This window comes from Bubalus kerabau, chromosome 14 (genome assembly GCF_029407905.1).
Source record: "Bubalus kerabau isolate K-KA32 ecotype Philippines breed swamp buffalo chromosome 14, PCC_UOA_SB_1v2, whole genome shotgun sequence".
Taxonomy (NCBI): Eukaryota; Metazoa; Chordata; class Mammalia; order Artiodactyla; family Bovidae; genus Bubalus; species Bubalus kerabau.
The window spans coordinates 59,974,274-60,001,068 of NC_073637.1; the positions used below are offsets into that span (position 1 = coordinate 59,974,274).

A 26,795-nucleotide genomic window follows, 5' to 3' on the forward strand; every position below is an offset into this window, starting at 1 on the left:
TCCAAGTACCTTCAGCTGTATAAACTTAGCTAATGGCCACAACCACCCTACAAGTTAACTGTTTTATAGACGAGGAAACTAAATCAAAGAGAATGGGAATAGCTTTTCAAAGATCCCAGCAAGCAGGTAGAGATGGGATTCAAACCCAAGACCAACTCCATAGCCCTTGCCCTTAAATCATTACGCTCTCCTCCATACATTAATGGTTTTTAACCCTATCACACTGAACACCCACTTTAAAAAAATACTAACTCCTATTTCAAAACCCTAAAATAAATTTACAGAAGGTGTAATCTTCCTACAGATATAATTAAACAAATAAAAAACCCCATAAAACTCCCTGGTTGTTATATAAAAGAGAAATAAAAACAAAGCAAATTTCAGTTTAAAAAAATCATACATAATTCAATATACAAAATCTCACATTAGGAGAAATAATGATCTCAACAGCCAAAACTGCAGACTGACACAGGTGTGCTGCATTTTTGACTCAAGTACCTCAAGCGGCATTGTCAACAGTGATGAGATGTTCCAATAATGATGAATAACTCTTGGAAAAGTTCCAAATAAAACAATGGGAGCCCTCTCTCTATGCATACAATAGTTGTATTCTGGCAAATTCAGTGGATATTAAAACGGCATAAAATATCATTTGCTTATACGTTAAAACAATCATTTGGTTCTTCCTTCAGAAAATTATAAATAAGTTCTTGACCTATATGAATGTCCAGCAGGACTTCTAAAAGTCAGCAGTACAAGAAACAGTGATTTGTGACTCTGGACTAACCTGAATATTAGACATCCAGCCTCATGATTCTCCACTCACTAAATGCCAGGAGAGCCTTTTAATCATGGATCAACCATAAAACACACCCCATACACACACACAGATTTCCAAAATATCCCTAAGCAGCAGGACTGCCTCTAATGAGTACCATTGCTATCGAAGAGAGTCGATTACACACTTGGAGCAGAGAAAGCACCACCTGTATAAGAGGAAAGGAAAGGCCAAGTCCAGATAAAGATGGAAAAATCTACTATAGAATGTGTAATCCAAGGCAAAATGATTTTGAACTTTAAATGAATCCTGAAGAACAGGGCTTCTGGGGTCTTTGGCATTTTATTTTGACACTTTTCACCAGCATAAGACATCCCACCTAGCGTAACTGAGTAGCGCCTCTGGTCTGGCTCCTTGTCCAGAAAAACAGCCTTGGAACTGGCCCAGTTAGCTCTGTGAAGTTTATTTGCTCTTTTTCTTCCCTTTCTGTCAAACTTCATCACTTTCCCTCCTCTGACTTTCCCATCCTCTTCACGCTTCTATGTTTCTTAGCAAGTATTCCCACAGGACTTGCAGATTAGGACTGAAATGAGCCTCAAGAACAAATATTTTTGGAATAAAAGATTAGTGGATGTAAAAAGGGACTATGACTCTTCTAGAAATTATTTCATTCATTCAACAACTATTACTATGCACCTGAGATATGCCATATACTGGGTTGGATACATGCTCTTCTCACGGACCTAGTAGGAAGACAGAGAACTAACAAGCCATTTGAAGGTACCACGGGAAAGTCCAGGATGGTCTGGATAATGCGGAAGCTGACAGAGATGACACCTGACCCAAGCTTGAGGAGGAAAACTTGAAGAGCTGCAAAGCAAGGTGAGGAGAAGAAAGGGCATCCGATCATCAAGAGCAGTTATATATAGAAAGACTCAAAGTCAAGAGAAAGTGATGGAGTCAGGGCACTACTGCTAACTCAGTGCTACTAGGGACAGGACAGAAGTGACAAGTAATAAGGCTAGATGTATTAGTAAAAGTCATTTATACAGTAGGGGTAATATTTGCTATGCTGAGAAGACTGGATTTTACCCTGATTTTATGGGAATTCCACAATAAGGCTTTGTTATGAGAATTGGTTTTCAGAAGGACCATTCTGGCTCCTTGTGGAGAAGAGATAAGAGAAGGGCCATAGTAGGGACAGAGAGACCAGTAACAAGGGTCTTCCATTGCTACAGGCTGGAGGTAAGGATGCAATCATGCTCACCGGTGTCCAACTCTTTGTGACCACGGACTGTAGACCATCAGGCTCCTTTGGGATTTCCTAGGCAAGAATACTGGAGTGGGTTGCCATTTCCTGCTCTAGGGGGTCTTCCTGACCCAGGGATCGAACCAGTGTCTCTTGCATCTCCTGCATTGGGAGGTGGATTTTTTTTTTTAACCACTGAGCCACCTGGGAAGCCCAGTTTAGGGTAGCTGAGACTAAAGTTGTACCAGTGAGAAGTGGCCAGTTTTGAAAGTTATAATGGACATAGAAGAAGATAGGAGTAGGTAACTGTCTAAATTAAAGCGGCGGTGGGGCAGGGAACGCACACACAGATGTCTGTCAGCTCAGTGAAGGATGGTGCCATTGACTGAGATGGAGATCACAGGAGGAGAAGCATGTTGGATCAAATGAGAATGCAGAGGGTGAATTTTGAGGCAAAATATGGAATTGCAGCTCTGGTTACTACAGTACGCAATTTTCTCAGAGATCAACTCTTCTCTTTAGAGTTGTTGTATTTTTTTTTCTTGGTGTCACAAAAATAACTTTTATTTAAGAAGAGCAAACAATAACACAAAGAATTGCAGGGCAATCAGCTCCATTAAAGCACCAATGATGGGTAATGATATATAGTTTTGAAACCGTTTTTCTCTGAGAGACTCTGAGTGCTGTATAAATTTGACCTCATTCATTCTTAGGTTATCTTTATTATTTATAGATTATACATTGATTTGGCCTTGTTCTTTCTTTTTTTTTATTTTTAAACTTTACATAATTGTATTAGATTTGCCAAATATCAAAATGAATCCGCCACAGGTATACATGTGTTCCCCATCCTGAACCCTCCTCCCTCCTCCCTCCCCATACCATCCCTCTGGGTCGTCCCAGTGCACCAGCCCCAAGCATCTAGTATCGTGCATCGAACCTGGACTGGCAACTTGTTTCATACATGATATTTTACATGTTTCAATGCCATTCTCCCAAAACTTCCCACCCTCTCCCTCTCCCACAGAGTCCATAAGACTGTTCTATACATCAGTGTCTCTTTTGCTGTCTCGTACACAGGGTTATTGTTACCATCTTTCTAAATTCCATATCTTTGCATTAGTATACTGTATTGGTGTTTTTCTTTCTGGCTTACTTCACTCTGTATAATAGGCTCCAGTTTCATCCACCTCATTAGAACTGATTCAAATGTATTCTTTTTAATGGCTGAGTAATACTCCATTGTGTATATGTACCACCGCTTTCTTATCCATTCATCTGCTGATGGACATCTAGGTTGCTTCCATGTCCTGGCTATTATAAACAGTGCTGTGATGAACATTGGGGTACACGTGTCTCTTTCCCTTCTGGTTTCCTCAGTGTGTATGCCCAGCAGTGGGATTGCTGGATCATAAGGCAGTTCTATTTCCAGTTTTTTAAGGAATCTCCACACTGTTCTCCATAGTGGCTGTACTAGTTTGCATTCCCACCAACAGTGTAAGAGGATTCCCTTTTCTCCACACCCTCTCCAGCATTTATTACTTGTAGACTTTTGGATCGCAGCCATTCTGACTGGTGTGAAATGGTACCTCATAGTGGTTTTGATTTGCATTTCTCTGATCATGAGTGATGTTGAGCATCTTTTCATGTGTTTGTTAGCCATCTGGATGTCTTCTTTGGAGAAATGTCTATTTAGTTCTTTGGCCCATTTTTTGATTGGGTCATTTATTTTTCTGGAGTTGAGCTGTAGGAGTTGCTTGTATATTCTCTAGATTAGTTGTTTGTCAGTTGCTTCATTTGCTATTATCTTCTCCCATTCTGAAGGCTGTCTTTTCACCTTGCTAATAGTTTCCTTTGATGTGCAGAAGCTTTTAAGGTTAATTAGGTCCCATTTGTTTATTTTTGCTTTTATTTCCAATATTCTGGGAGATGGGTCATAGAGGATCCTGCTGTGATGTATGTCAGAGAGTGTTTTACCTATGTTCTCCTCTAGGAGTTTTATAGTTTCTGGTCTTACATTTAGGTCTTTAATCCATTTTGAGTTTATTTTTGTGTATGGTGTTATAAAGTGTTCTAGTTTCATTCTTTTACAAGTGGTTGACCAGATTTCCCAGCACCACTTGTTAAAGAGATTGTCTTTAATCCATTGTATATTCTTGCCTCCTTTGTCAAAGATAAGGTGTCCATATGTGCGTGGATTTATCTCTGGGCTTTCTATTTTGTTCCATTGATCAATATTTCTGTCTTTGTGCCAGTACCATATTGTCTTGATAACTATAGCTTTGTAATAGAGCCTGAAGTCAGGTAGGTTGATTCCTCCAGTTCCATTCTTCTTTCTCAAGATCGCTTTGGCTATTCGAGGTTTTTTGTATTTCCATACAAATTGTGAAATTATTTGTTCTAGCTCTGTGAAGAATACTGTTGGTAGCTTGATAGGAATTGCATTGAATCTATAAATTGCTTTGGGTAGTATACTCATTTTCACTATATTGATTCTTCCAATCCATGAACATGGTATATTTCTCCATCTGTTAGTGTCCTCTTTGATTTCTTTCACCAGTGTTTTATAGTTTTCTATATATAGGTCTTTAGTTTCTTTAGGTAGATATATTCCTAAGTATTTTATTCTTTCCGTTGCAATGGTGAATGGAATTGTTTCCTTAATTTCTCTTTCTGTTTTCTCATTATTAGTGTATAGGAATGCAAGGGGTTTCTGTGTGTTGATTTTATATCCTGCAACTTTACTATAGTCATTGATTAGTTCTAGTAATTTTCTGGTGGAGTCTTTAGGGTTTTCTATGTAGAAGATCATGTCATCTGCAAATACTGAGAGCTTTACTTCTTCTTTTCCAATTTGGATTCCTTTTATTTCTTTTTCTGCTCTGATTGCTGTGGCCAAAACTTCCAAAACTATGTTGAATAGTAATGGTGAAAGTGGGCACCCTTGTCTTGTTCCTGACTTTAGAGGAAATGCTTTCAATTTTTCACCATTGAGGATAATGTTTGCTATGGGTTTGTCATATATAGCTTTGATTATGTTGAGGTATGTTCCTTCTATTCCTGCTTTCTGGAGAGTTTTTATCATAAATGGATGTTGAATTTTGTCAAAGGCTTTCTCTGCATCTATTGAGATAATCATATGGTTTTTATTTTTCAATTTGTTAATGTGGTGTATTACATTGATTGATTTGCGGATATTGAAGAATCCTTGCATCCCTGGGATAAAGCCCACTTGGTCATGGTGTATGATCTTTTTAATGAGTTGTTGGATTCTGATTGCTAGAATTTTGTTAAGGATTTTTGCATCTATGTTCATCAGTGATATTGGCCTGTAGTTTTCTTTTTTTGTGGGATCTTTGTCAGGTTTTGGTATTAGGGTGATGGTGGCCTCATAGAATGAGTTTGGAAGTTTACCATCCTCTGCAATTTTCTGGAAGAGTTTGAGCAGGATAGGTGTTAGCTCTTCTCTAAATTTTTGGTAGAATTCAGCTGTGAAGCCGTCTGGACCTGGGCTTTTGTTTGCTGGAAGATTTTTGATTACAGTTTCAATTTCCGTGCTTGTGATGGGTCTGTTAAGATTTTCTATTTCTTCCTGGTCGAGTTTTGGAAAGTTGTACTTTTCTAAGAATTTGTCCATTTCTTCCACGTTGTCCATTTTACTGGCATATAATTGTTGATAGTACTCTCTTATGATCCTTTGTATTTCTGTGTTGTCTGTTGTGATCTCTCCATTTTCATTTCTAATTTTATTAATTTGATTTTTCTCCCTTTGTTTCATGATGAGTCTGGCTAATGGTTTGTCAATTTTATTTATCCTTTCAAAAAAACCAGCTTTTGGTTTTGTTGATTTTTGCTATGATCTCTTTTGTTTTTTTTTGCATTTATTTCTGCTCTAAGTTTTAAGATTTCTTTCCTTCTACTAACCCTGGGGTTCTTCATTTCTTCCTTTTCTAGTTGCTTTAGGTGTAGAGTTAGGTTATTTATTTGACTTTTTTCTTGTTTCTTGAGGTGTGCCTGTATTGCTATGAACTTTCCCTGTAGGACTGCTTTTACTGTGTCCCACAGGTTTTGGGTTGTTGTGTTTTCATTTTCATTTGTTTCTATGCAAATTTTGATTTCTTTTTTGATTTCTTCTGTGATTTGTTGGTTATTCAACAGCGTGTTGTTCAGCCTCCATATGTTGGAATTTTTAATAGTTTTTCTTCTGTAATTGAGATCTAATCTTACTGCATTGTGGTCAGAAAAGATGCTTGGAATGATTTCTCTTTTTTTTTAATTTACCAAGGCTAGCTTTATGGCCCAGGATGTGATCTATCCTGGAGAAGGTTCCATGTGCGCTTGAGAAGAAGGTGAAATTCATTGTTTTGGTATGAAATGTCCTATAGATATCAATTAGGTCTAACTGGTCTATTGTATCGTTTAAAGTTTGTGTTTCCTTGTTAATTTTCTGTTTAGTTGATCTATCCATAGCTGTGAGTAGGGTATTAAAGTCTCCCACTATTATTGTGTTATTGTTAATTTCTTCTTTCATACTTGTTAGCATTTGTCTTACATACTGCGGTGCTCCCATGTTGGGTGCATATATATTTATAATTGTTATATCTTCTTCTTGGATTGATCCTTTGGATCATTATGTAGTGACCATCTTTGTCTCTTTTCACAGTCTTTGTTTTAAAGTCTATTTTATCTGATATGAGTATTGCTACTCCTGCTTTCTTTTGGTCCCTATTTGCATGGAAAATCTTTTTCCAGCCCTTCACTTTCAGTCTGTATGTGTCCCCTGTTTTGAGGTGGGTCTCTTGTAGACAACATATGTAGGGGTCTTGTTTTTGTATCCATTCAGCCAGTCTTTGTCTTTTGGTTGGGGCATTCAGCCCATTTACGTTTAAGGTAATTACTGATAAGTATGATCCTGTTGCCATTTACTTTATTGTTTTGGGTTCGAATTTATACACCATTTTTGTGTTTCCTGTCTAGAGAATATCCTTTAGTATTTGTTGGAGAGCTGGTTTGGTGGTGCAGAATTCTCTCAGCTTTTGCTTGTCTGAAAAGCTTTTGATTTCTCCTTCATACTTGAATGAGATCCTTGCTGGGTACAATAATCTGGGCTGTAGGTTATTTTCTTTCATCATTTTAAGTATATCTTGCCATTCTCTCCTGGCTTGAAGAGTTTCTATTGAAAGATCAGCTGTTATCCTTATGGGTATTCCCTTGTGTGTTATTTGTTGTTTTTCCCTTGCTGCTTTTAATATTTGTTCTTTGTGTTTGATCTTTGTTAATTTGATTACTATGTGTCTTGGGGTGTTTCGCCTTGGGTTTATCCTGTTTGGGACTCTCTGGGTTTCTTGGACTTGGGTGATTATTTCCTTCCCCATTTTAGGGAAGTTTTCAACTATTATCTCCTCAAGTATTTTCTCATGGTCTTTCTTTTTGTCTTCTTCTGGGACCCCTATGATTTGAATGTTGTAGCGTTTAATATTGTCCTGGAGGTCTCTGAGATTGTCCTCATTTCTTTTAATTCGTTTTTCTTTTATCCTCTCTGATTCATTTATTTCTACCATTCTATCTTCTAATTCACTAATCCTATCTTCTGCCTCTGTTATTCTACTATTTGTTGCCTCCAGAGTGTTTTTAATTTCACTTATTGCATTATTCATTATATATTGACTCTTTTTATTTCTTCTAAGTCCTTGTTAAACCTTTCTTGCATCTTCTCAATCCTTGCCTCCAGGCTATTTATCTGTGATTCCATTTTAATTTCAAGATTTTGGATCAATTTCACTATCATTATTCAGAATTCTTTATCAGGTAGATTCCCTATCTCTTCCTCTTTTGTTTGGTTTGGTGGGCATTTATCCTGTTCCTTTATCTGCTGGGTATTCCCCTGTCTCTTCATCTTGTTTAAATTGCTGAATTTGGGGTGTCCTTTCTGTATTCTGGCAGTTTGTGGAGTTCTCTTTATTGTGGCGTTTCCTCGCTGTGTGTGGGTTTGTACAGGTGGCTTGTCAAGGTTTCCTGGTTAGGGAAGCTTGTGTCGATGTTCTGGTGGATGGAGCTGTATTTCTTCTCTCTGGAGTGTAATGAAATGTCCAGTAATGAGTTATGAGATGTCTATGGTTTTGGGGTGACTTTGGGCAGCCTGTATCTTGAAGCTCAGGGCTGTGTTCCTTTGTTGCTGGAGAATTTGCTTGGTATGTCTTGCCCTGGAACTTGTTGGCCCTTGTGTGGTGCTTGGTTTCAGTGTTGGTATGGAGGCATTTGATGAACTCCTGTCAATTGATGTTCCTTGGAGTCAGGAGCTCCCTGGAGTCAGGGTTTGGACTTAAGCCTCCTACTTCCAGTTATCGGTCTTATTTTTACAGTAGTTTCAAAACTTCTCTTTCTATACAGCACCATTGATAAAACATCTACGTTAAAGATGAAAAGTTTCTCTACTGTGAGGGTCACTCAGAGAGGTTCACAGCGTTACATGGAGAAGAGAAGAGGGAGGAGGGAGTTAGAGGTGACCCAAATGAGATGAAGTGGAATCAATAGTGGAGAGAGTGGACAAGCCAGTAGTCACTTCCTTATGTGCACTCCACAACTGGACTGCTCAGAGATGTTTGTGGAGTTATACAGAGAAGAGAAGAAGGAGGAAGTAGACAGAGGTGGCCAGAAGGATAAAAGGGGGAAATGAAAAGGAGGGAGACAGATCCAGCCAGTAATCAGTTCCCTAAGTGTTCTCCACCATCTGGAACACACAGAAATTCAGAGTTGGGTAGAGTAGAGAGGGGTTAGGGAGGAGATACAGGTGACCTGGTAGAGAAAACGGCGAGTCCAAAAGGAGAGAGAGCAGTCAAGCCAGTAATCTCGCTCCCTAGTGAAAAATGGGTCCTGAAGATTGGGTTCTTAAAGGTACAAAATTGGTAACAAATACATATAAGCAAAAATTAAAAATCTAGAGTGGACTTTGGAATTTCAAAAATACGATGTTAATGAAAAGAAGAAGGAAAAGAAAGAGAGAAAAAACGAACAAAGAAAAACAAACAAGGTCACGAAAATTATAAAGAAACTACAGGTACAAAATTGATAACTAATACCAAAAAGCAAAAATTAAAAATCTAGAGTAGAGTTTGGAATTTCAAAAATACAATGTTAAAAAAAAGAAGAAGAAAAATAAAGAGAGAAAACAAACAAACCAACAAAAACAATGTCACAAAAATTATAAAGAAAATACAGGCACAAAATTGATATCAAATACCAAAAAGCATAAATTAAAAATCTTGAGTAGAGTTTGGAATTGCAGATATACAATGTTATATAAAAGAAGAAGAGAAAGAAACAGAGGGAAAAAAAAAGTCACAGAAATTATAAAAAAACACTATAGGTACAAAATTGATAACATATACCAAAAGGCTAAAATTAAAAATCTAGAGTAGAGTTTGGAATTTCAAAAATACAATGTTAAAGAAAAGAAGAAAAAGAAAAAAAAAACAAAACATGGTCCAAAAATTATAAAATATATATATGAAGTTTGCTGAAGAAGAAAAAAAATAAGGTCTTTTTTTTTTTTTTTTGCAAAGTAATAGGTTATAAAAGTGAAAATTAAAGGACAAGAGAGGACTTAAAAAGAAAGAAAGATTGATCGTAAAAATAGTAAAAATATATCTAGGTCTTTCTCTGGTTTTGTTGTGAGTATTGTGGGTTCAGTTCATTTTTGGCTAGTTCCTTGGTCTGACTTATATTTCTCAAGATCTATAGGCCCCTTCCTATGTAGTCCGTAGTAACCACAGGGTTTTAATCAATGGCCTGTAGCTTCCAAGGCGTTTCCCTCTGTTATAGCTTCTTCTGTTTGCTGGTCTCTTTAGTGTCTGGTTTCCGCCCCGACACAAAGGGGATGGTGGAGGACACTTTTTTTTTTTTTTTTTTTTTAAGGCTCACTTGTTCAGCCTCGCTGTGGGGAGGGAGGGAGGGATGCTGCAAACAAATAACACTGGCGTGCGCTCGCAGTGCCTCAGCCACACTGGGTCTGCCCCCGCTCACAGCGCGTGTAGCCTCCCTGCCCACACTGCTCGGGCTCTAGGTTGTTCCGCCGGGAACAATCAGAGGCCGGTCCTGGGCTGACCTCCCAGGTCCAAGCCGCTCAGGTTCAGGCACTCGGGTAGTCCTCAGAGGCGCAGACTCGGTTGGGCCTGCGTTTTGTGCTCTTCCCAGGTCCGAGCAGCTCAGGTGATGAGGTGTTTGGCGAGCGCCAACACTGCGACTTATCGCCTCCCCACCACTCGGTTATCTGGGTATAAAACCAGAGCACCTTCTCAGGCAGATGTTGACCGTCCAGACCCCCAAGAAGTTTTAATTAGCAAAGAAGCCTGCTTACAGTTTTATAGATAGTGGCTCTCTGGGGCTGCAATTGCCCCCTTACGGCTCTGGCTGCCTGTCACCGGAGGGGGAAGGTCTGCAGCCGGCTATCTCTGTTCAGTCCTTTGTTCCGTGCGCGGGCCTGGCGGTGTCTTAGGTTAGGGCTGGCTTTTCGCGTGGTAGATATCCCACAGTCTGGTTTGCTAGCCCAAATTATTTCGCTCAGATAGCGCTCAGGACATTCAGGCCAGATTCTTACTCTAAGTGACGCAGCCCACACCGCACTTCCCTGCCCAGCCCCCGCTTGCTAATGGCGTGTGCAGGCGTCTGCGCTGCTTCTCCGCTGGGGGAGTTACCGTAGGGTTCACAATCTGCGATTTTTAATTCTTTATTTATTTTTTTCTCCCTGTTATGTTGCCCTCTGTGCTTCCAAAGCTCGGCACAGATTCGGCAGTGAGAAGGTTTCCTGGTGTTTGGAAACTTCTCTCTTTTTAAGACTCCCTTCCCGGGACGGAACTCTGTCCCTCCCTCTTTTGTCTCTTTTTTTGTCTTTTATACTTTTTCCTACCTCCTTTTGAAGAGTTGGGTTGCTTTTCTGGGTGCCTGATGTCCTCTGCCGGCATTCAGAAGTTGTTTTGTGGAATTTACTCGATGTTTAAATGCTCTTTTGATGAATTTGTGGGGGAGAAAGTGTTCTCCCCGTCCTACTCCTCCGCCATCTTGGCTCCTCCTTCAAGAGTTGTGGAATTTTATAATAACAGAACCAAAGAGGGCTTTAGTCATCAGACATTTAACTTATTCATTTTAAAAATAAAGAAACTGAAGGACTTCTCTGGTGATCCAGCAGTTAGGACTTCTCCTTCTAATGCAGGGGTTACAGGTTGGATCCTGGTCGGGGAGTTAAAACCCTCATGCCTGTAAATGTGGTGATACTATCTGCCTTACAGGATTTTCCAAAGATTGAGTGAGCAAACCTATGAACACACTTAAAATAGTACCAGTCACATAGGAGATGCTCAGGAAATCTTTTCAAGTAGGCATATTAGAGTTGAAATTTTCATCTTGCAGTTGAGAAAGGAAATTAGGATGACAGATCTAAACTGACTTCTCTAAATAGACATGACACCTGATACACTGGCATTGGGATGGGATGCTGAAAGGTGGAAAATCTGCCGAGTCTTAAGGAGAACACATATTTATGAAAGATTCTGGGGGGCAGTTGGTCAAAGTAGGAAAATAAAACCTAGGATTATAGCATAAAAACTTAACAGAGTTTAGAAGGGAAGTAGGGATTAATCAAGTAGTAAACACAGCACAGACATAAGTAATGAGAGGAGCCAAGAAAAGACTATGAAGCACGCAAGCTGGATGGCAAGAGTGGAGCCATTTAAGAGAGCATTTTGCTGTCAAAGTGCTCAAAGTGAAGAAGTCAGTAAACAGGTACTGCTCTCCAAATATTAATTTCCAGGGTGTATATGTGTGACCAGGTGGGATTTTGTGTTGTGTTTATTGGTTTTGGAGTGCGCATGTTACTTAGTTTCATAGTCAGAGAAAATGGCCCTTCGCTGCAGAATGTTGATGCTGCCACAACTGTTTTGTTTGTTTTGCTTTTTTAATCAAGCAAATAAACCACTTTATTTTTAACTAGGGGAGACTAATCTGGAATCACAGGAGAGCCCACACCACAGGAGTTCACACTGTGCCACAACTGTTTTTAATTTCTGTGTATCTGACCTAGCCTGGCAAATCCTTCTACTCTTAAAATTTTTTGTTGCTTTGGTGTTGTCCCTTGGAAACATATTTATTTTGTTTTTTTCTTTTTTTTAAAAAATAAAAAGCTATGATCAATTTTAAATTACAGAAAAATTGGTTATTTACTTGTATATGTTTTAATATGCCCTTATTCACGGTATGACCTATAACTTGTTTTTTGTGTTTTGCTTTATGAACTACTGCTCTATTTTCTCTACTTTCATCAACTCAAAGATACTCTATGTGTTTTCAAAATTCAAAATGTGCTTGGACTTATTTTTCTATTGATTAAGGATTCAAGAAGATCTCTTGACTTTCCCCTGCAAACAAGAAAATTAACATGTTTTGGCTTTTCTTAATTCTCTCTCACCTACTCAGTTTTTTCATAAATATGAATTCTTTAGGCATGAATTATTTTTATCTTGTACCTTCTCTTTAGGCATATATTTATATTTGTACTATTTTTTATTTATATTTACAGTAAGAATTTAAACGTGTGTCACTGGTGTCAGAGTTTAAAAGTCAGACTTCTATGGCTTAATCTGTCCTTTTTCTGAGTTTGTTATTAATTTATGTCTTATTCCAATGTACTACATTTAATTTTTTAATGAATGAGTGATATAATTTTTATTTTTTTATTTTATGCGAATTTCTGTCCTTTATTTCATATGTCATCTTATAAATACACCTATTTTTCACATTTCCTATAAACCTCGGGAAAAGAAAGGAAAGCTGGGAGTGACGTCAGCACAATGGCAGCGTGAATCATTCTTCTTTTCTGTCTTCTTTGATTAACATCTAATTAGACATCTGCAGGTGGCTTGGTAAAAATCTGCAACGCAAGAGACGCAGGTTCAATCCCTGGGTCAGGAAGATGCCCTGGAGGAGGACATGGCGAGACAGCCCAGTATTCTTGCCTGGAGAATCCCATGGGCAGAGGAGCCTGGCGGGCTGCAGTCCATGGGCACACAAGGAGCCAGACACGACTGAAGTGACTTAGCCCAGCACACACACACCACCGCACAAGGGACAAAAGGGCCTGTGCACATTACACCAGGATTCGCAGAAGGTTTCTACTCACACGTGCTTCTGAAAATGGGCAGATAGGAACTCGGTAGTGGCTATGAGGCTGACTTGACAAGCCTGCCCCAACTTTACTCAACCTGATCAGAGAAAAGAAATGTGGAGGGTACAAAACTGGGTGAATACCCATGGCCACCTGTGCAGAAGACTTCATGGGAGTCCAGCCTTTCTGAGGGGAGAGTCTGGCACACCACAGAAGCAAGATGGAGATAGATGAGTTTGGATGACAGGAGAGGAAGGAATGGGCCAAGATGGGACCCTCTCCCCAGGGCAACACTGCAAATGGCTGGGCTTTTGGCTGCAGAGGTCTTCCCTGGTGGCTCAAACAGTAAAGAATTTGCCTGTAACACAGGAGACCCAGGTTCGGTTCTTGGGTTGCGAAAATCCCCTGGAGAAGGAAATGGCAACCCACTCCAGTATTCTCGCCTGGGGAATCCCATGGACAGAGGAGCCTGCTGGGCTACGGTTCATGGGGTCGCAGAGAGTTGGATACAACTGAGTGACTAACACTTTCACTTTTCACTTTCAGTGGCGACCTCTCTGACAGAGGTGGTGGAAAGTGGTGGCCTCTCCCACGAGGAGGTAAAAAGTTAAACTCTCCCACGGAGGAGGTTAAAAAGCCAAAGTGGGGAGTGGCTTCCGGGCTGTGCCATTGTGCGGGTTGCAGCTGGAGAAACCTGTTTCTCTCCAGCAACATCCAGGTTTGTGAGGAGGGAACTCTGTGACTGAGGAAGGGAAAGGGAAGGAGGCAAATAACATAAAAGAGCTTTGAAGGAATGTGTTTCCTGCTGTCGGCTTCACAACTTCAGCAGGCGGTCGGCCTGTGGACCTCTGGGAGCGACACACTTGAGGAGTCCCCACCTGGGCTCATGGGAACCCTCAAAGCTGCAGGTGCTAAGCTCCCACCACCCCCTAATCTGCCATCAGCTCCACATTCCCAAGTGCATCAGCCAGCTCCAGTAGCAGAAACCGCAGGCTTGAGCTGTAGCGCCACCTTCTGGAGTATAATAGCTTGTTGAATTTTAAGAACTACAAAATCAAAGTTCAGTTAAGGGTGGATCTGCTACCTCAAATACAAAAGCAGACACGCATACCTTCAAACAGCATGAAAAACAAAGGAAATGTTGTTTCATAAGAAAAAACTATTAATTCTCCAGCAATTAACCTCAAAGGCATGGAATATTGCAGTCTAAATTATAAAGAATTCAAAAGAACTGTTACAAAGAAATTCACTGAGCTCCAAGAAAATGTGAAAAGACAATTCAAAGAACTCAGGAATAAGATATTTAAAGAGAAGGCGTTCTTTACCCAAAGACTGAAATTATTTTTTAAAAAGAACCAAATTCTGAAACTGAAGAATTCAGTACATGAAATAAAGAATGCAATGCTCACGCTGAATCACTTCCATTGTATCCAACTCTTTGCGATCCCATGGACTGTAGCCTGCTAGGCTCCTCTGTCCATAGGATTTCCCAGGCAATAATACTGGAGTGGGTTGCCATTTCCTCTCCCAAATGCAGTATTAACCAGCAATAACAGGGAATAATGGTTAGGAGAGAGAATAAATGGTCCAGAGGATTGGAAAACAGAAATAATTTAATGAGAAGAGAGAACTAAGATCTTTTTCTAATTGAAGAAACCCTATAAACGCTATTGGATTTGATTAGAAAGGCAAATATCAGAATAATTGGAGTACTAGAAAAAGTAGAGTGGAAGGGGGCAGAGAGTTTATTTAAAGAAATAATAGCTGATAATATCTCAAACCTGAGGGAGAACTTGAATGTATCAATCCACTTTGTTGTCTCAATGCAAAAAGACCTTCACCAAGACACATTGTAATGAAATTGTTAAAAATCAGGGACAAAGAATCTTAAAAGCATCAAGAGGAGGAAAGGAAGGAAGTACAGAGACATCCCCAATTACCAATTAGACTATCAGCAGATTTCTCAGCAGAAGCACTTACAGGTCAGGAGAGGGTGATATGACATATTCAAAGTGTTGAAAGGTAAAAGTTGCCAGCTGTACTTATCTAGCAAAGTTATCCTCAAGATATGAATGAGAAATAAAGGCTTTCCCAGACAAACAAAAGCTGAGGGAGTTCACCACCAGTGTACCTGCCCTGCAAGAATGCCAAAAGTTCTTCAAGTTGAAATGAAAAGATCTTCATGTAAAGAAGGAACATACCTCAAAATAATAAAGGCCATATACAGCTAACACGTGGCTAACAATATACTCAATGGTGGAAAACTGAAAGCTTTTCCAAGAATAAAACAAGGGTTCCAAAGCTCACGCCCACCACTAGTGAGAGTCCTACCTAGAGAAATTAAGCAAGACAAAGATATAAAAGGCATTCAAATTGGAAAGGAAGAAGTAAACCTGTCATTATTTGCGGATGATATGATTTTGTATATAGAAAATCCCAAAGACTCAACCAAAAAGTGTTGGAACTATTGAAAAAAATTCAGTAAATTTTAAAGATATAAAATCAATATACAGAAATCAGCTGCATTTTTATACACTAATTATAAAAGATAAATAAGAAATAAAACAATCCCATTAACAACAGCATCAAAAACAATAAAATACTTAGCAATAAATGTAACAAAGGGAGGTACAGTACAGTTTTACTGTACAGTAAAAACTATAAGAATTTGTTGAAAGAAACTGAAGGAAGCACAGACAAATGGAAAAGCATCTCATGTTCATGATTAGAAGGACAAGTATTATTAAAACATCCATACTACCCAAAGCCATCTATGGATTCAATGCAACCTTCATCAGAATAATAGTAGCATTCTTTAAAGATACAGGAAAAAAACCCTGAAATCCTCAAACTGCCGAAGCAATCCTGAGAAAGAAAAACAAAGCCAGAGGCATCACCCTTCCTGATTTTAAACTATACAACAGAGCCAAAGTAATAATCACAGGGCTTCCCTGGTGGCTCAGAGGTTAAAGCATCTGCCTGCAATGTGGGAGACCTGGGTTCGATCCTGGGTCAGGAAGATCCCCTGGAGAAGGAAATGGCAACCCACTCCAGTATTCTTGCCTGGAGAATCTCATGGATGGAGGAGCCTGGTGGGCTACAGTCCACGGGGTCGCAAAGAGTCAGACACAACTGAGTGACTTCACACACACACACACAACACTGGTATAAGAATAGCTACATCAAAAAAATAGAACAGGAAGCCCAGAAGCACACAGTCACATAATGTTCAACAAGGGAGCCACAATACCTGTGGGGAAAGGGTAGTCTCTTTGATAAATGGCCTTAGGAAAATTGGATAAACACATACAATGAAACTGGACCCCTATCTTATATCACTCACAAAAATTACCCAGGAATGGATCAAAGACTCAAACACAAGGTAGGATACCATGAAAGTTCTAGAAGGAAACATACAGAAGGATTTCCTCAATACCGGTCTCAGCAACCATTTTGAATATAACACCAAAAGCACAAACAACAAAAGGGACTATATCAAACTTAAAAGCTTCTGCACAGCAAAAGAAGCAATTAACAAAATAAAGACAGCCTACAGAATGGGAGAAAAATTTGCAACCCATATACTGGATAAGAGGTTAACATTCAAATATACAATCAATTCATAGAACATGACCAAAAATGTGTTTTATAAAAATGGGCCAAGGACCAGCAGGTACATGAAAAGATGTTCAACATCAGGAAAATGTAAGTCAAAATCACAATGAAATATCACCTCACACATGTCTGAAGGGATATGATCAAGAAGAGAAAAAAATGACAGGTGTTGGTAGGGATGTTGAGAAAACAGAAATCTTGTGTACTGTTGATGGGAATGTAAATTGGTTCTTCAGCCTCTATGAAAAACAAGGTGGAGATTCCTCAGAAAATTAAAAATAGATACAGTGTATGGTCCAGCAATTCCATTTCTGGGTATACACCCAAAGGAAATGAAAACAGGATACGAAAGAGATATACGCACTCCCATGCTTCCTGCAGCTTTATTTACTATAGCCAAGGTACGGCAACAACCTAAGCGCCCCAAAACAGACAAATGGATAAAGAAGTTGCGATGTATTTATACAACAGAATATTATCCAGCTATGGTGAAGAAGGACATCATGTTATTGGCCACAAGGATGGACCTGGAGCACATTACACTAAGCGTGATAAGTCAGAGAAAGACAAGTACTATGTGATATTACTTATATGCGGAATCTACAGAAGCCAAACTCATAAAAACAGAGAGCAGAAACATGGTTAGCAGGGGATGGGCATGAGAGGGACAGGACAGATGTTTCAGGGGACAAATTTGAAACAAGTAGTAAATAAATTCTAGAGATCTGAAGCACAATGTGGTGAATATAGGCAATGCTGTATGAAAATCAAATTTCCCAAGCGATAAGAATTATTCCAATCAATAAAAAGAAATAACTATATAACATGATAGAGATGTTAATTATTGCTACAGTGCCAATCATATTATACAACCTGTAAAAGTATTAAGTTGGCATACAGTACACAGTCCATGGGGTTGCAAAGGGTCAGACATGACTGAGCAACTTTCACTTTTCATACCTTTAATTTAAACAGTGTTATATGACAAATAAATTTCAATTAAAATATTTTAAATTTTAAAAGAGAAAAATTGGATCACAGTTCCTTTCCAGGAGTGAGTATAAATGTTGTGCCCTTGGAGTCTATAATTGATGTAAAGAACTGTCAGAAAAAAAAGTTTCAATTTATTTGTAATTACCCTGGCCTGTTTTTTTGTTTTTTGATTTTTCCAACTGGATACTTAAATAGATTGTTCTCTAGCTCTAAAATTTTAAAATAATTCATCAGAATCTGTCTTTTCATCAATTCTGCCTGATAATTGGTGCGCTTACTTTATTTACAACTGATCTTTCTTATGTCAGTAAAGCTTTATGCTCTTGTGCAGTTGATACTTATTACTCTTCATTCTTTTCTGACCAGGACCATTTTTTCTCTAATAGAATTTCTTGAATATTGATTACGCCCTTCACTGCTTCTATTCAAGCTATAAATCAAGCTTCATCACTTTTAGGTTTTATACAGGTTTTCCCTATTTTTATCTGCACAAGAGTTACTTCTTTTTCATATTTCTTGTCAAATGTATATTATATGACTATGCTAGTGTGTGTGTATATATAAACACATATGTATGTGTTGGTTATATAATTTTATAGAATAATTTTTCTGTATTGTATCAAAAACCCAAAGCAGACTCTTTGAGACCTCAAGGACTATAGCCCGCCAGGCTCCTCTGTCCTTGGGATTTTCCAGGCAAGAATACTGGAGTGGATTACCATTTCCTTCTCCAAGGGCTCTTCCCAACCCAGGGATCAAACCCTGGTCTCCTGCATTGCAGGCAGAGTCTTTACCATCTGAGCCACCAAAGAAACCCCAAAGCAGATGGTTTATATAATTTAAGTTTATGTGTTTTAATTTTTAGAAGTCTGATATTTCTCTACAACTTGAGAAAAGTGGTGTCATTCTTTAGATCATAGAATCTTTCCTAAGTCCAATGTTTCTTTTCACCTGATCCCTTATCATTCAGTGAGAAGAGCTCTATTGAGATGAAGGGTTTCCCACAAAAACAGCACAAGAACATTCCCTTGAGAGCCTAGACCTGGGGCTCTGGTGGACGCACACAGACTCTAATCAAACTCCTAATGTCTGATGCTCATACTTTCAGAGTTAACATGTTCAATTAACTACAGGCTGCTGGAGTATATCGGATCATTTGAAATCCAATGAAGCTCATAAAATACCCCTCTCACATTCACCCCAGTAAGTATTCACCAGCAACAGGCATCTAGATAATCTGAGTACAGATTCTCAAGCCCAACTGCTTATGTCCAAATCCTGGTTCTACAACTTAGGAATTTTATTACCTAAGTACCTGCTGTGGAGAATGCCTCATGAAGCTACAATAGGAGAAGAATTTCATCAGCTTTTGTTTTCTCATTTCTGAAACAGAGACAAGTTTTTCCCTCATAGGGGAAAGGATAAATGAGTTACTCTGTGTAATGCACTTCAAACAGTGCCTGGCATGAGTTCCTATCATATAGCAAGGTGCAGTTTTTCAGAAACATTTCAAAGGGCTCATGGAGCGCTTTTCAGGCTCTGCATTTACACAGGTCTATGCAGTATCAAGTAGGAACTGAAGCAACCAGAGCAAGAGAAGTATAAAGACACGCCCACAGTGGGCAGAAAATCTCTGTGCCCGCTGACTTTTCACTCTGTACTGGGGAAAATGAGTGCCCAGAACCACTTCCTCTTTGGGTGTACTCCCCCAATACCATGTTCTAATGATTTTGTCAATCCCAGGATGGATAATGCCCATTAAAAATCGTCATGTGGAAAATGTGCCTGTAATGATGTAAGTATTCTCCTCGCCTGGCTGGCAATGCACCACAGTGAAGAAGGGAACAGCCAGCTGTGCTTTTGGAATGAGACATCTGGAAGGATCCAGCCGTGCCCTCAAGAGGTGGGTGAGACAGGAGATGGAGAGGTGAAGGGCCGTGGGCTGAACTGACAAACTTGCAGTGCAGTGAGTTTTACAGAGAACAATACCCATGATGTTTCAAAAAAAAAACACCAGAAAGAGAAAACTAAAAATGCTAAGGAAGCAGTCACCCCACAAAGGACATTGAAGGACAGGGTGTGGGCCCTGCCTTCCTGCTCACACAAAGAGCACCTTTTGTGCGCCAGACACTGGGGAGGTTCAAAGGGCCACCAGATATAATCGAGGGTGAATGTAGAGAAAGGGACTGTGCCCTGTACATATAAAAAAGGGAATAAAAATAAGAGAGTGGTACAGATTTGTGATGAGGCAGAAGGACAAAGAAAGGGAGAAAAAGGACTATGCCTAGATTTAGTTGGCCTCCCACTCCACCGCTCCATTGTGCTCAAGTTTCATGATTTTACAATGCATCCATTGAGGCTATGCAAAGCAGCATTTTGTTTTTTTCGCCTGAACTTCTTCCCTCCCTGTTCCTTTATTATCAATAGTCTTCTTGTTTTTGTTTCCAACATAAGCATTATAGATTTTAAGAAAATGAAACAATTTAAATGCAATAGAATTTGACCCACAGATACTGAAGAATTTAAGAAAATATAGGTTTTTTTTTTGTTTGTCCAATCTAACCAGATCAAGTAGTTTTCCCAGTAATTTTGTTTTAAACTGATTCCATAATTGGAATATTTATGGTGAAAACTCCTTTCCATCTTAATCATCTGAATAACTGTCTCAATTCACATCCTTTTGAAAAACTGTAGTCTCTCCTCCTTGACTCAATAAACGTTGCCTTGCTCACTAGTAGGCAAGGTTTAGATAGAATCTGTTGCAGTTCTCACTGTGTCCACAAGATGGCAGGTGGAGATTTAGACTGAGTAAGAGTTCTAGTACAAGACTTCATAGCTTTTTTCTGATTCAGATCTCCTATTATTCAGTCCATCAACAAAACTTTTTTCCCCAAAATTTATTGAGGTATAGTTGAAACATTAAAAGTTACACATATTTAAGGTTTACAGCATGATGATTTGATACATGTACATAAAGTGAAACAGTTACCACCATCAAGGTAATTAACACATCCATCATCTCACAGTTAAAACCTTTTTTTTTTTTTTTTTATCGTGAGAACACTTAGATCCACTGCTTTAGAAATTTCAAGTATATGCTATTGTTAACTATAGTCTGGGTGCTGCACATTAGAGCCCCAGGATTTATTCATTTTATAACTGAAAGTCTCTGTTCCATCGACCGCATCCCAATTTCCCCCTCCTCCAGTTGGCAACCACCATTCCACTCTCTGCTTCTATGAGTTCAACTTCTCAATACCTCTTTTTTGAATGCATATTATATGCCAAGAATGCTATTAGACTTGGGGCAGTAATATCACTCAGTTTTAAAAGATTACCTTTACTTACCATACGATTTAGAAAAAAACACTGGTATTTTGTTTCCTGGAGAAAAGGCAGGAACTTTTGGACAGTATATTAATGTAATTGTACGGTGCCCAGGAAGCTGCAGCTAAAAAGTATGTGAGAAAAGTAATACATAAACAATAATCAAAGCAGAAGACTGGGTGTGTCTGGCAATTTTTAAAAATCCTACTGGGATTACCACAAAAAAATTTGAAGACTGACTCCAAAATTCCAACCCTTGTTGTTTCTAAAGGTATTTCCTTTGGAATTTAATTTCCTTACAAAAATAAAATTGTAAAATATTTTTCTCCAGATATCAGTATTGACCTTGCCAACCGAGTAGAGTTTGAATTATCAATGCTAAAAAGAAACTTTCACTGTATTATGAAAGTCCAACAAATAGACCTATATTTTAAAATAAAGGGAATTTCAGAAGTCAAGCGAAAATGGTCCCTTTCCAGATCTTGAAATTTAAATCTGTTAAATTTTCTTTGTACCATACTGATACTAGGCAATCTTAATCTAAACAAAATTAGAATCACTGGAAAATGACATATAGTCTAGTTTATTTTACATATTCATATGTTTATTTCCCTTATGTTCCATACCACTTATCATAAATTAATTATTTTTAAAAGTAAAAGTGTAAAAGGTAAATTTAAAAATTGGTATTCAATATTAGAGGATATGAAAATTACATGAAGACAAAACCCAGATGGTTTCATAGATTAAGTCCTAGAACAGAAAAAAAAGGGCACTAATGGAAAATACTGGTGATATTGAATAAAGTCTGTAGTTAATTTAGTAGCATAATATTGATGTTAATTTCTTGGTTTTGACAAATGAACAAAGCTTGTTATATAAGCAGAGGAGCTGGGTAATGAACACAGAAATGCTCCATATTTGCAACTTTTCTATAAATCTAAAATCATGCCCTCAAAAAAGTAAAAAAAAAAAAAAAAAAAATAGTCTAGGTAACCAGCACTACCGGTCACCCACCATAGACCAGGTGATAATCGGGAGGCTGGTCACATAAACCCTGTCTGAGCTGTTCACAGTCTAGAAGTGACATTAGTATTCATGTTAAATTATAACCACAAAATATCTTACCAATGTAGTTTACCAGCACATACATTCTTGCTTTTACTTGGAAGAATTAAAAATCACAAGAAATTAGTATGGGTGACAAAGGAAAGAGAAATGGTGTTGTGCTTAGTTGCTCACTCATGTCTGACTCTTCGCAACCCCATGAACTGTGGCCCGCCAGGTTCCTCTGTCCCTGGGGATTCTCCAGGCAAGAATACTGGAGTGGGTCACCATGCCCTCATGTCAAATAGAGAACCCAGGGGGATACTGGCAGAAGCAAGGAACACTAGGGTGGATGAAGTACACAGGTGTGGTGGTGGAAACCCTCTCCATCATTGTCTCCTTTTAGATTTGTTCCTGATTAAAATTTGCATTTTCAAAATAGCAATCATCACCTCACATAGCTACCTTTCTTTTGTGGTGGGAACACTTAGATCCACCCCCATAGAAATTCCAAGTATACAATACCGTTAGCTATAGTCTGGGGACAGTAATAGCTAGACAGGTGGTGGGAAACTGCTGCATGGCACAGGGACCTCAGCTCAGTGCTCTGTGATGACCTAGAAGGGTGGAACAGGAGGGTGGGACCTCCGGGAGCTGGTGATGGACAGGGAAGCCTGGCGTGCTGCAGTCCATGGGGTCACAAAGAGTCGGACACGACTGAGCGACTGAACTGAACTGATTTTGGCTTGTGTGAGGCATGTCTTACCCCATCCTGCTAAGAAAGTGGAAGTGTTAGTTGCTCATTCATGTCTGACTCTTTGTGACCCTATGGACTGTAGCCCACCAGGCTCCTTTGCCCATGAGATTCTCTAGACAAGAATACCAGAGTGGATAGCCACTTCCTTCTCCAGGGGATCGTCCTTGTCCAGGGATCAAAGCTGGATCTCATGTATTGGCAGATGGGTTTTTCACCATCTAAGCCTCACCCTCCTAACAGCATGCTTTATAGATAGTGGACAGGTGCGGGGAGGCAAACAGAAGCAGAAGAAAAAAAAAAAAGTTGTGAAAGGGATGGAGAAAACAGAAGAAAATATAAAGTAGGAAAACAGAAAAAGCAAAATCCTCCTGCTTCATCCCTCACTTCCCAAGGAATCAAGTTAGGAACCTGTACAAGCTGAACCCACCCTCTCCACGCTTCCTCTGTCACTATTAATAACCAATAGATCACCCAGGGGATGAACTTCTCACAGAAAGGATTTAATAGCTTTCTGAGAAGGTGGGCTCTCAAATTTCAAGAAACTTACATTTTCATCCTTTTTTTTACTAGTCAAGAATAGCCTGGCTGCCTCCGAACATTTTTGAAAACCTGAACAAAACAAGCAGTTTCTTAATATACCACGGTCTATCAATGAATTTCAGGCAGAAATTCATGTGCAGTATTTAGCCCCAGAGGACATGGGATATGATACAGATGAAATTTACAATCTTAACGCTTAAGCTGACGAGCCATGTCGAACTTCATTAATAAATAACACAACCATTTTGCTGGAAATCATTTCTCATGTCAAAAACTCAAGGTTCAAGAAGTGGAAAACGTGCACAGAAAGGCAACCATAACAAGCAGAGGAGAGAGAAAGCTAACAGTTCTGGAACATGTAGGTCTGTAAGGGTGAGGCTGGAATGGGAACAGAAAAAGGAACACAAGAGACACCAGCATGGAATAGCAGACTCTTTCCCCTAATTCCCTGATGCTAACATCTCCTTCACATCCCAGTGAGGTGGAGTTAGGACATGTGCGAGTACTGCTTCTTTCAGATGGGTTACTTGGGAGGGGACAGCAATGGAAATTTGTAGAGATTAATTCAAAACTGGCTTGAGGAAAAAAAAAAGTTGGGGTAAAATATCCAAAATTACCACCTCTGTGAGTGTGTGTCCAGCATTCCTTTCCTAGGAACTGATCCCTTCATGACCTGGGTGGTTGTTGCAGGAGCTGTCGAGTTACAACAGGTCACCTGCCTGCTAGCTAGTGAGTTTCCTTCCTTAGAAATTTAGACCTGAATCAAGAGACTAAGAGACAGCCTTTCCTTGTGTGTCTACAAAGCCTGGGAGCTGTTAGCGTGTGACCGTATTCCATCATGTAAGGAAGAGCAAACAATAAATCTGTACAGAGTGAGGAACAGAAAGAAAAGCCAGATTCCTGAATCCTGCCTGTCGTGAAGCACATAAGGATTCCTGTCCTTGGGATGCTTCACCGAGTGCCCTTATGAAGAAACCTTTACCTGAAATTCATTTTAGATGGTTTCTGTTCTTTTCAACCAAGATAACCCCACTTAACACAAACACTATAAACTATTCTCTTTTTTCCCCCTCTCTGGTCTTTTCCCTTATAGCTTCAGTTTTTGGGTGGAACCAATATGTATAGCAGAGAAACAATTAAAAACCATCATCACCCTGCTGATCAGTAAGGGGAGAGATTTCATTACAGCTGCAGCCAGTTGGATTTCAAGCAGGAGCAAAGGGCATAGTGTTATCTGATGATGCAAACAAAAATTAACAAAAATAATGATTTTTAGAGTCCAAGTCTGAACTAGCACTCCACCTAAAAGGTTTACTCTTCTTGCCAAAATTGAGTTGGCCAAAGCATGCATTTGGGGTTTTCCATAAGAGGGAAAGGAAAAACCCAAATGAATGTTTTGGTCAACCCAACACAGTGGCGATCTCTACGACCTCCTCCAATGGTACAGAGCTATCCAGAGAGGTGGCAACATGCAGTGCACGCATTTAAAAGAGTCAGATCTCAGGATTCAATATCTGCACACACTTTATCATGATAAATAGGAAGGGAGATATCCAGTCATATAAAGAGAGTTGTTGAAAACAATAAATGTAAATATAGAAGTTAGTAGGTCACCTCTGACTCTAGAAAGTAGAGTGGCATGATTGCTTGAGGACATGGAACAGCCTGTGATCAGCTGATGATACAGAAGTGGTCTTATTGGTACCTAAGTTTGGCCTTGGAGTAAAAATGAAGCAGGGTAAAGGATAACAGAGTTTTGCAAAAAGAACACACTGGTCATAGCAAACACCCTCATCCAACAACACAAGGGACTACTCTACACATGGACAATGCCAAAAGGTCAATATCAAAATCGGACTGATTATAATCTTTGCAGCCAAAGATGGAGAAGCTCTAGACAGTCAGCAAAAACAAGAGCTGACTGTGACTCAAATCCTGAATCATGAGCTCCTTATTGCAAAATTCAGACAAATTGAAGAAAGTAGAGAAAACCACGAGACCATTCAGGTATGACCTAAATCAAACCCTTTATGATAATACAGTGGGGGTGACAAATAGATTCAAGGAATTAGATCTGATAGACACATTGACCATGGATGGAGGTTTATAACATTGTGCAGGAGGCAGCATCCAAAACCATCCCGAAGAAAAGAAATGCAACGAGGCAAAATGGCTGTCTGAGGAGGCCTTACAAATAGCTGAGAAAAGAAGAGAAGCGAAAGGCAAAAGAGAAAAGGAAACATATACCCATTTGAATGCAGAGTTCCAAAGAACAGCAAGAAGAGATAAGAAAGCCTTCCTCCATGATCAATGCAAAGAAATAGAGGAAAACAATGGAATGGGAAAGACTAGAGAACTCTTCAAGAAAATTAGAGATACCAAGGGAATATTTCATGCAAGGATGGAGACAAATAAAGGACAGAAATGGCATGGACCTAACAGAAGTGGAAGACATTAAGAAGAGGCGGCAAGAATACACAGAAGAACTATACAAAAAAGACCTTAATGACCCAGGTAGCCATGATGGTGTGATCACTCACCTAGACATCCTGGAGTGTGAAGTCAAGTGGGCCTTAGGAAGCATTACTACAAATAAAGCTAGTGGAGGTGATGGAATTCCAACTGAGCTGTTTCAAATCCTAAAAGATGATGTTGTTAAAATGCTGCACTCAATATGACAGCAAATTTGAAAAAGTCAGCAGGAACCACCAGACTGGAAAAGGTCAGTTTTCATTCCAATCTCAAAAAAAGGGCAATGCCAAAGAATGTTCAGACTACCGCACAATTGCACTCATTCCACATGCTAGCAATATAGTGCTCAAAATCCTTCAAGCTAAACTCCAGCAGTACATGAACTGAGACCATCTAGTTGTAGAGGCTGGATTTAGAAAAGGCAGAGGAACCAGAGATCAAATTGCCAACACTCATTGGATTATATAAAAAGCAAGGGAATTCCAAAAAAAAAATCTGCTTCATTGACTACACTAAAGCCTTTCACTGTGGATCACAACAAGCTGTGGAAAATTCTGAAAGAGATGGGAATACCAGACCACCTGACCTGCCTCCTGAGAAACCTATATGTAGGTCAAGAAGCAACAGTTAGAATCAAACGAGAAACAACAGACTGGGGTTCCAAATTGGGAAAGGAGTTCGTCAAGGCTGTATATTGTCACCCTGCTTATTTAACTTATATGTAGAGTATATCATGAGAAATGTTGAGCAGGATGAAGCTCAATCTGGAATCAAGATTGTTGGGAGAAATATCAATAACCTTAGATATGCAGATGACACCGCCCTAATGGCAGAAAACAAAGAGGAACTAAAGAGCCTCTTA

The 26,795-nt window shown here is 39.2% G+C and overlaps 1 long non-coding RNA gene across 10 annotated transcripts in view; it reads right to left on the minus strand.

Annotated features, from left to right (window-relative positions):
* Positions 1-12,740: 12,740 nt before the first annotated feature.
* Positions 12,741-26,795, minus strand: part of LOC129626967 (uncharacterized) — a 93,946-nt gene continuing 79,891 nt past the window's right edge. For 6 of the 10 annotated variants that reach the window (XR_008702346.1, XR_008702348.1, XR_008702342.1 and 3 more), the window contains one exon: positions 12,741-12,948. This is a non-coding gene — a long non-coding RNA (uncharacterized LOC129626967). The remainder of the gene's footprint in view (positions 12,949-26,795) is intronic. The other 4 variants (XR_008702347.1, XR_008702339.1, XR_008702341.1 and 1 more) reach the window with 1 other exon arrangement.